This window comes from Mobula hypostoma, chromosome 7 (assembly GCF_963921235.1).
Source record: "Mobula hypostoma chromosome 7, sMobHyp1.1, whole genome shotgun sequence".
NCBI classification, from domain to species: domain Eukaryota; kingdom Metazoa; phylum Chordata; class Chondrichthyes; order Myliobatiformes; family Myliobatidae; genus Mobula; species Mobula hypostoma.
Window position 1 is genome coordinate 53,181,196 of NC_086103.1, and position 8,820 is coordinate 53,190,015.

Here is an 8,820-nt window from a genome sequence, read left to right on the forward strand (position 1 = left end):
TGGGCTACAGCAGCAGAAGACAATGAACATTCTCTCAGTGTCCACTTTATTAGGTACAGATGGTTACTTAGGTGGTTGCTTAGATCAGGGATGCATTCTTTCTCTTTGTTCTGACATGCACCAAACCCCACCTTCCAACTGTGACTTGAATTACTCAAAATAGCTGCAGATAAAAAAAGCTGTTTGAACTGTTACAGTAATTTGTCATTAAAAATATGTAAAATCTAAAATGTAAAACAAATAAATGATAGACCTTATTGGATATTTAATGAAGCAGTGTCTGGAAATTTTGGTAAGTTGGTTCAAGGTGAAACGACCAGCATGTTAACTACTATAATATTACCACTTGACTTCTGAAAATAGTAGAGCATCACATAGGTTAAAAAAAAGTAGAGATATATAGTGCAATGGAATGGTAAAAGTAACCTGAATCCCTGGAATCTATCTTGGATTAATAGTTTCACGACATAAATAGTTTTTAAAAAATTGGTTCTGTACTGTTTTTAACAGTCAACGTTCTCTCTTTCTGAACAATGAAACATTGTTCATTCATGCACATTTTCGGCTATAGATCCTCAAGAATGTTGACAAAATCAGTAGAAGAAACCTGGCCTGCTGCGTTCACCAGCAACTTTTATGTGTGTTGCTCGAAATTCCAGCATCTGCAGATTTCCTCGTGTTTGCAAGAAGAAAGGAACTGTAATCACAGAAGAGTCTTAGAAACATAGAAACATAGAAAATAGGTGCAGGAGTAGGCCATTTGGCCCTTCGAGCCTGCACTGCCATTTATTATGATCATGGCTGATCATCCAACTCAGAAACCCGCCCCAGCCTTCCCTCCATACCCCCTGACCCCCGTAGCCACAAGGGCCATATCTAACTCCCTCTTAAATATAGCCAATGAACTGGCCTCAACAGTTTGCTGTGGCAGAGAATTCCACAGATTCAGCACTCTCTGTGTGAAGAAGTTTTTCCTAATCTCGGTCCTAAAAGGCTTCCCCTCTATCCTCAAACTGTGACCCCTCGTTCTGGACTTCCCCAACATCGGGAACAATCTTCCTGCATCTAGCCTGTCCAATCCCTTCAGGATCTTATACGTTTCAATCAGATCCCCCCTCAATCTTCTAAATTCCAACGAGTACAAGCCCAATTCATCCAGTCTTTCTTCATATGAAAGTCCTGCCATCCCAGGAATCAATCTGGTAAACCTTCTTTGTACTCCCTCTATGGCAAAGATGTCTTTCCTCAGATTAGGGGACCAAAACTGCACACAATACTCCAGGTGTGGTCTCACCAAGGCCTTGTACAACTGCAGTAGTACCTCCCTGCTCCTGTACTCGAATCCTCTCGCTATAAATGCCAGCATACCATTCGCCTTTTTCACCGCCTGCTGTACCTGCATGCCCACTTTCAATGACTGGTGTATAATGACACCCAGGTCTCGTTGCACCTCCCCTTTTCCTAATCGGCCACCATTCAGATAATAATCTGTTTTCCTATTTTTGCCACCAAAGTGGATAACTTCACACTTATCCACATTAAATTGCATCTGCCATGAATTTGCCCACTCACCCAACCTATCCAAGTCACCCTGCATCCTCTTAGCATCCTCCTCACTGCTAACACTGCCACCCAGCTTTGTGTCATCCGCAAACTTGGAGATGCTGCATTTAATTCCCTCATCCAAGTCATTAATATATATTGTAAACAACTGGGGTCCCAGCACTGAGCCTTGCGGTACCCCACTAGTCACTGCCTGCCATTCTGAAAAGGTCCCGTTTATTCCCACTCTTTGCTTCCTGTCTGCTAACCAATTCTCCACCCACATCAATATCTTACCCCCAATACCGTGTGCTTTAAGTTTGCACACTAATCTCCTGTGTGGGACCTTGTCAAAAGCCTTTTGAAAATCCAAATATACCACATCCACTGGTTCTCCCCTATCCACTCTACTAGTTACATCCTCAAAAAATTCTATGAGATTCGTCAGACATGATTTTCCTTTCACAAATCCATGCTGACTTTGTCCGATCATTTCACCGCTTTCCAAATGTGCTGTTATCACATTCTTGATAACTGACTCCAGCAGATTCCCCACCACCGACGTTAGGCTAACCGGTCTATAATTCCCTGGTTTCTCTCTCCCTCCTTTTTTAAAAAGTGGGGTTACATTAGCCACCCTCCAATCCTCAGGAACTAGTCCAGAATCTAACGAGGTTTGAAAAATTATCACTAATGCATCCACTATTTCTTGGGCTACTTCTTTAAGCACTCTAGGATGCAGACCATCTGGCCCTGGGGATTTATCTGCCTTTAATCCCTTCAATTTACCTAACACCACTTCCCTACTGACATGTATTTCGCTCAGTTCCTCCATCTCACTGGACCCTCTGTCCCTTACTATTTCTGGAAGATTATTTATGTCCTCCTTAGTGAAGACAGAACCAAAGTAATTATTCAATTGGTCTGCCATGTCCTTGCTCCCCATAATCAATTCACCTGTTTCTGTCTGCAGGGGACCTACATTTGTCTTTACCAGTCTTTTCCTTTTTACATATCTATAAAAGCATTTACAGTCCGTTTTTATGTTCCCTGCCAGTTTTCTCTCATAATCTTTCTTCCCCTTCCTAATTAAGCCCTTTGTCCTCCTCTGCTGAACTCTGAATTTCTCCCAGTCCTCAGGTGAGCCACTTTCTCTGGCTAATTTGTATGCTTCTTCTTTGGAATTGATACTATCCCTAATTTCTCTTGTCAGCCACGGGTGCACTACCTTCCTTGATTTATTCTTTTGCCAAACTGGGATGAACAATTGTTGTAGTTCATCCATGCAACCTTTAAATGCTTGCCATTGCATATCCACCGTCAATCCTTTAAGTGTCATTTGCCAGTCTATCTTAGCTAATTCACGTCTCATACCTTCAAAGTCACCCCTCTTTAAGTTCAGAACCTTTGTTTCTGAATTAATTATGTCACTCTCCATCTTAATGAAGAATTCCACCATATTATGGTCACTCTTACCCAAGGGGCCTCTCATGACAAGATCGCTAATTAACCCTTCCTCATTGCTCAAAACCCAGTCCAGAACAGCCTGCTCTCTAGTTGGTTCCTCGACATGTTGGTTCAAAAAACCATCCCGCATACATTCCAAGAAATCCTCTTCCTCAGCACCTTTACCAATTTGGTTCACCCAGTCTACATGTAGATTGAAGTCACCCATTATAACTGCTGTTCCTTTATTGCACACATTTCTAATTTCCTGTTTAATACCATCTCCGACCTCACTACTACTGTTAGGTGGCCTGTACACAACTCCCACCAGCGTCTTCTGCCCTTTGGTGTTACGCAGCTCTACCCATATCGATTCCACATCTTCCCGGCTCATGTCCTCCCTTTCTATTGCGTTAATCTCTTCTTTAACCAGCAATGCCACCCCACCTCCCCTTCCTTCATGTCTATCCCTCCTGAATATTGAATATCCCTGAACGTTGAGCTCCCATCCCTGGTCACCCTGGAGCCATGTCTCTGTGATCCCAACTATATCATAATCATTAATAACAATCTGCACTTTCAATTCATCCACCTTATTACGAATGCTCCTTACACATAAAGCCTTCAGGCGCTCTTTTACAACTCTCTTAGCCCTTATACAATTATGTTGAAAAGTGGCCCTTTTTAATGCTTGCCCTGGATTTGTCGGCCTGCCACTTTTACTTTTCTCCTTTGTACTTTTTGCTTCTACCCTCACTTTACACCCCTCTGTCTCTCTGCACTGGTTCCCATCCCTCTGTTGTGAACTAACCTCCTCACGCCTAGCCTCTTTAATTTGATTCCCACCCCCCAACCATTCTAGTTTAAAGTCACCTCAGTAGCCCCCGCTAATCTCCCTGCCAGGATATTGGTCCCCCTAGGATTCAAGTGTAACTAATATACTAATGTCTTCATATACTAATGTTATTTAGGACTTTAATACAAATAATTATTTTCAAAGTAAATGCAAATATTTTCTATAACTAAGGAAGCCTTTTATTGCGATTATGTATCACCAAAAAAATCATAAACTATTAATCTTCGGCAATATCTAGCAAATATTTCCCCTTCTCAACATTTCAGAGCAATTCTCAGTTGTCATTCTGTTTGCATAAAAGAAGAGAAAATTATAAGGAAAATGGTAATTCATACTTATTAACATAACAAAATCAATGCCATAAGCATACAGTTTCATTGTCTTCATTTTGTATTATATAGAAAGTTTTGACATGCACGAGGAGCTACTTTCCCATTGTGGTTTGAATGAGGCAATGGAGACCAGAGCTGCAGGCACAAGAGGTTGTTATTCAGACAAGCAGACATTAAGAGGAGACCTGGTGTATAATTCTCCTGGGGGCTCTCTCAGAAGAATTTCTTTCAACTCAAAAGCAATTGAGATATTATATTTTAAGTACAAAGGTGATGGTGATAAAGTACAATTTCAAAAGTCATAATTATATAATTCAGTTCACTACTTTGGGTGTAGACAGGTGATGCTCAGTTCAGCTGATAAGACTACCCTTGAATATTCAATCACTTCTTTCAGGAATCCAGATATCAAAAACAAGCTTTATTTACCATTTTATTAAGTTATGGCTTGTTTTGCAGAAAATGGTACTTATTCATACAGCTATCCTTGTACGAAATTTAAGGCTGGCTCTTACTTGTATTATTGGTTACTGCATTTAACCATTCATTCTTTCTGATTATGACTGCTTTTCCCTAACACTTCCTAATGAATAAATCAGAAGATAGTGACATTTTGACCCCACAGTTTGAATTTAACAGCATATGTTTAATATGTTTCATTTGCATTTCTACAAGCAACCACTCAATTTTTCATGCTTTGCTTGTTTATCAATTTTAATCTGAATCTTGAAAATAATGACATTTCTGTCAAATGGTTAATTACATTGGGATCCATGACATGTAGCCAGTGTAATATTGGAAAATCGATTACATCTGTTAGATTAAACTTCGGAAGTTTATAAGAAATTTCTTCAGTTTCAAATCAAGTGAAACTTCTATTAGTTCATGAACAATCTTTTCATAAGTCATCATCAGTTGGAAGGTGCTGAATCCTAAATTTCCACTCCATCAGGTTCAAGAACAGTCAATTTCATACAACCAAATGACAAACAATCATTAGTTTGGCAACACTATGAACAATTGACCACTTTGTATGCAATTGGACCTTTTGCTGCAATTGTATTTCTTACAAAAATGGGAATAGCTTGAATTTAATCTGCCTTTCTTGTGAATGCTGTTGATATGATGCTATATGCCTGTGATACTGTTGTAAGCTTTTTCACTACACCTGTGCATAGATCTACTTGTGCATTTGATAATGAATTCAACTTGAACTTAGACCTTGAACTTGTAAGTAGTTTATTGTTATTCAGTACATAACAATACAATTATTATAATAATTGAGGTGGGAAATAAAGTGTGGAAATTTATATGAAATTTGAACCAGAATAGATCTATGAAAGGGTGAAACAATGCAGTTAAAGTGAAAGGTCAAGAGTTTGCATGTGGTACTGAGATTGGATTTCAGGAGGGTAAGAGGTGTGGTCGAAAAATGTGAACATCTTGAAGATATCTTTAATTACATGTGGTTCCAAATATAGGAGAACTAGGGAGCTAACATGGACTGTGGATGTTAGCATCATATGGAATACATCAAAGCTAGGAAAGCCTCCGATGATCAAATAACTCTGTTGAACAATTAATTTAATATTCTCTATTGCTAAGCTCTCATCCTTTTTCAGTTCTTCCTCAAACCCTCTCTGCCCACACCTGTTCTTGAGACAAGTTTCCTGATCCCTTGGCTGAATTGCCTGTAAATCCCTGACCCATCATAGCTTCCTCCACGTTAGCAGATCCCATCAATGATTCCATCACCCAACATACTGTTCCAATCTCTTTCAAAACACAAAATTTCAATATCTTTGCAACCCTTTGTTCTACTTCTCCAGATTTCTTGAATTTGCCAATACTCCCCCATGGCACCAGGTTTATACCACCATTCTGTCTTTCATTGTACCAAAGTAGCATTTTTTTCAAAGTTATGTTAATGGCACCAGTTTATACTTCACCGTTCTTCTTTGTCCTATCTGCAACCTTTCAATTTCTGACTACATCCCCCTTCAAGTCTTTCTGTAATCATCAAGCCAGAAAAAAAATACGTTCACCTAGTCCATTCTTTATCTGTCCAGAATCATGTAAAATACTTATTTTCCTACCTTCCCCACCCAAGCAGCAAAGCCATTATTATCTTCAAAGGGTCAGTCCATGATGTCATTCTACTCCTTTACCATCTGCAGATCCTTGGTGAAATGATCCGAAAATAGAGCATCAGTTTCTGCAGGTTTAATGTTGAACCAAGTGGACACACACAGCAACTCTCTCAACCCTTTTTTGACTTTGACATGAGACGCAGCTCGTCTGACATCCAGTATTGGATGACCTTTAATTAAATGTTGGCAAGAGTTTTGCTTCCTCCACTCTGCAAAATCTCTTCTCACAGTTGCTGATTTCATTCAGTCCTCGACAGGTGCCTCAGATTGAATTAAACTGTTTGAAGCAGTGACATGTACAACCTTGAGATGAGCTTTGAACCACATCTGGAGAATTGCCCAATTTTAACCCTGATTCTGCTCATCTGCTGCTGAATCCATATACAGCTTGGTACCTCTCATGCTGACTGCTGTAGTCACCACAGTCAAAAATCCATAAACTGGAGATTATTCAAACATCTGCTGCCTGTTAACTAGCTCACACCTAGTGCCCCTCACCCTTTACTCCTCACCCCTCAGCCCTGCACTTAGTAACTAAATTATTTCCTGGCCAGGATCACTTCAGTTTTAAAATTTTATCAATGCTTTCAGTGGCAGTGGTACATGTCTTTTTTTTTTGGCAGAGAGGATCAAATATACAATTTGTCATTTTCAAGGACCACTAAAAAAAGTATTGGCTCTGAGCCTCTACTCACTGGAGTTTAGAAGAATGAAGGAGGTTCTCATTGAAATCTATTGAATACTGAAAGGCCTAGATAGAGTGGAAGTGGAGAGGATGTTTCCTAAAGTGGGGTGGTCTTGAACCAAAGGGCACAGCCTCAGAATTTAAGGACATCCCTTTAAAACGGAGATGAGGAAGAATTTCTTTAGCCAGAGGGTGTTGAGTTAGTAGAATTCATTGCTGTGACGGCCAAGACATTGGATATATTTAAAGAGGAGGTTGATATGTTCTTGATTAGTAAAGGCATTAAAGGTTATGGAGAGGATGGTTTTAAAAGGGATAATATGTCAGCCATGGTGGAGCAACTCAGTGGTCAAATGGTCTAATTCTGCTCCTATGTCTTACGGTCTTAGGATAGCTTGAGTTACAAACATAAATCCTGTAGTCGTAAATGTCCTGTGACTGAAACTGCATCACTGCTTGTCAATGCTCCAATTCTGCACTCTCATTGTCATCTCAGTGCCTCCTCATTGACCTTTCGCTGCACACTTACTGCTGTCTCACTTCTCTCCAAAGTTCAAAGTAAATTTATTATCAATATTTACTCTATATTTTTACCATATACTACCTTGTGATTCATTTTCTTGCAGGAAAAAAGTATGATAGAATTTTACAAAAACCTATAAATAAACAAACATCAATGCGTAATGGAAGACAAACTGTGAAAGAGTAAATGAGTTGTAAAGAGTCCTTGAAAGTGAGTTTGAGGTAGTGATGAGTGAAGTTATCCACATTTGTTCAGAAGTCTGATTGTTGTAGAGTAATAACTGTTCCTGAAGCTGGTGATGTGATCCTAAGGCTTCTGTAGCTCCTCCCCAGTGGTAATAGTGAGAAGAGGGCGCAGCCTGGATGGTGAGGTTCTTCGAGGATGGATGCTTTCTTATGGCAGCTCTCCATGGAAGTGTACTCATTGGTAGAGAGGGCTTCGCCTGTGGTGAAGTTGGCTGTATCCACCACTTTCTGGACCCTTTTCATTCCTCAGAATTTGTGATTTCAAACCAGTGTGTGCTGTAACTAGTCAAGTACTCTCCACTCTGCATCTATAGAAATTTGTCAAAGTTTTTGTGATACGCCAATTTATGCAAAATGCTAAGAAAACAGAGGCGGTGTTGTGTCGTTTTTGTGATGACACTTATGTGCTGGTCCCAGGACAGATCCTTGTTGACGCCAAGGAATTTAAAGCTACTGACCCTCTCCAACTCTGGTCCCCTAGCAAGTTGCTAGGCTTTCCTGCTGTTGAGTGACAGTGCCTTCTCTCTGCCCTCTCACTGACCTCTCAATCCCATCACTACTGGTCCCACCCCTCTCACACTCTTCTCACTGTCCCTCACTGCTCACTGCTTCACTCGCTGATCTCTTACCTTACAAGTGGTTCACCTCAACAGGAGAAAACCATTGTGCGATTTCTTTAATTCACTTCCCATCTTTTTCTGCATCATTCCACCTTTGGTGTGCTGGCAGGCACGACCCTCATACGGAGTTAGTTAGGCGCTGCCGCTGCTGTGTGGCTGCACCAACCCAAGTGCAAGCCGGACCCCCAGTGCCGTCTTTGTGAGCTTTGTACACAGAGGACTTCTGTGATTGCCTGGAAATCTGGTTACCTCTCACATCCCAATGATGTACTGTTACGTTAAGTGGCCACTGTAAAATACCTCTAGTTGGCATGACTATATGGAGAACTGGGCTGTTTGATGAGCATTTGAGAGTGATGGAGGAAAAATATGGAGCAATAATTAGATAATGGGACTGATGGGAATATTGAGAGACCTTGCA

The 8,820-nt window shown here is 40.5% G+C and overlaps 1 long non-coding RNA gene across 2 annotated transcripts in view; it reads right to left on the reverse strand.

Moving 5' to 3' along the window:
* Window positions 1-6,360, reverse strand: part of LOC134348914 (uncharacterized) — a 93,877-nt gene extending 87,517 nt beyond the window's left edge. Inside the window, exon 1 of one of the 2 annotated variants that reach the window (XR_010018520.1) lies at window positions 6,273-6,360. This is a non-coding gene — a long non-coding RNA (uncharacterized LOC134348914). The remainder of the gene's footprint in view (window positions 1-6,272) is intronic. The other variant, XR_010018519.1, reaches the window with a different exon arrangement.
* Between the last annotated feature and the right edge of the window lie 2,460 nt (window positions 6,361-8,820).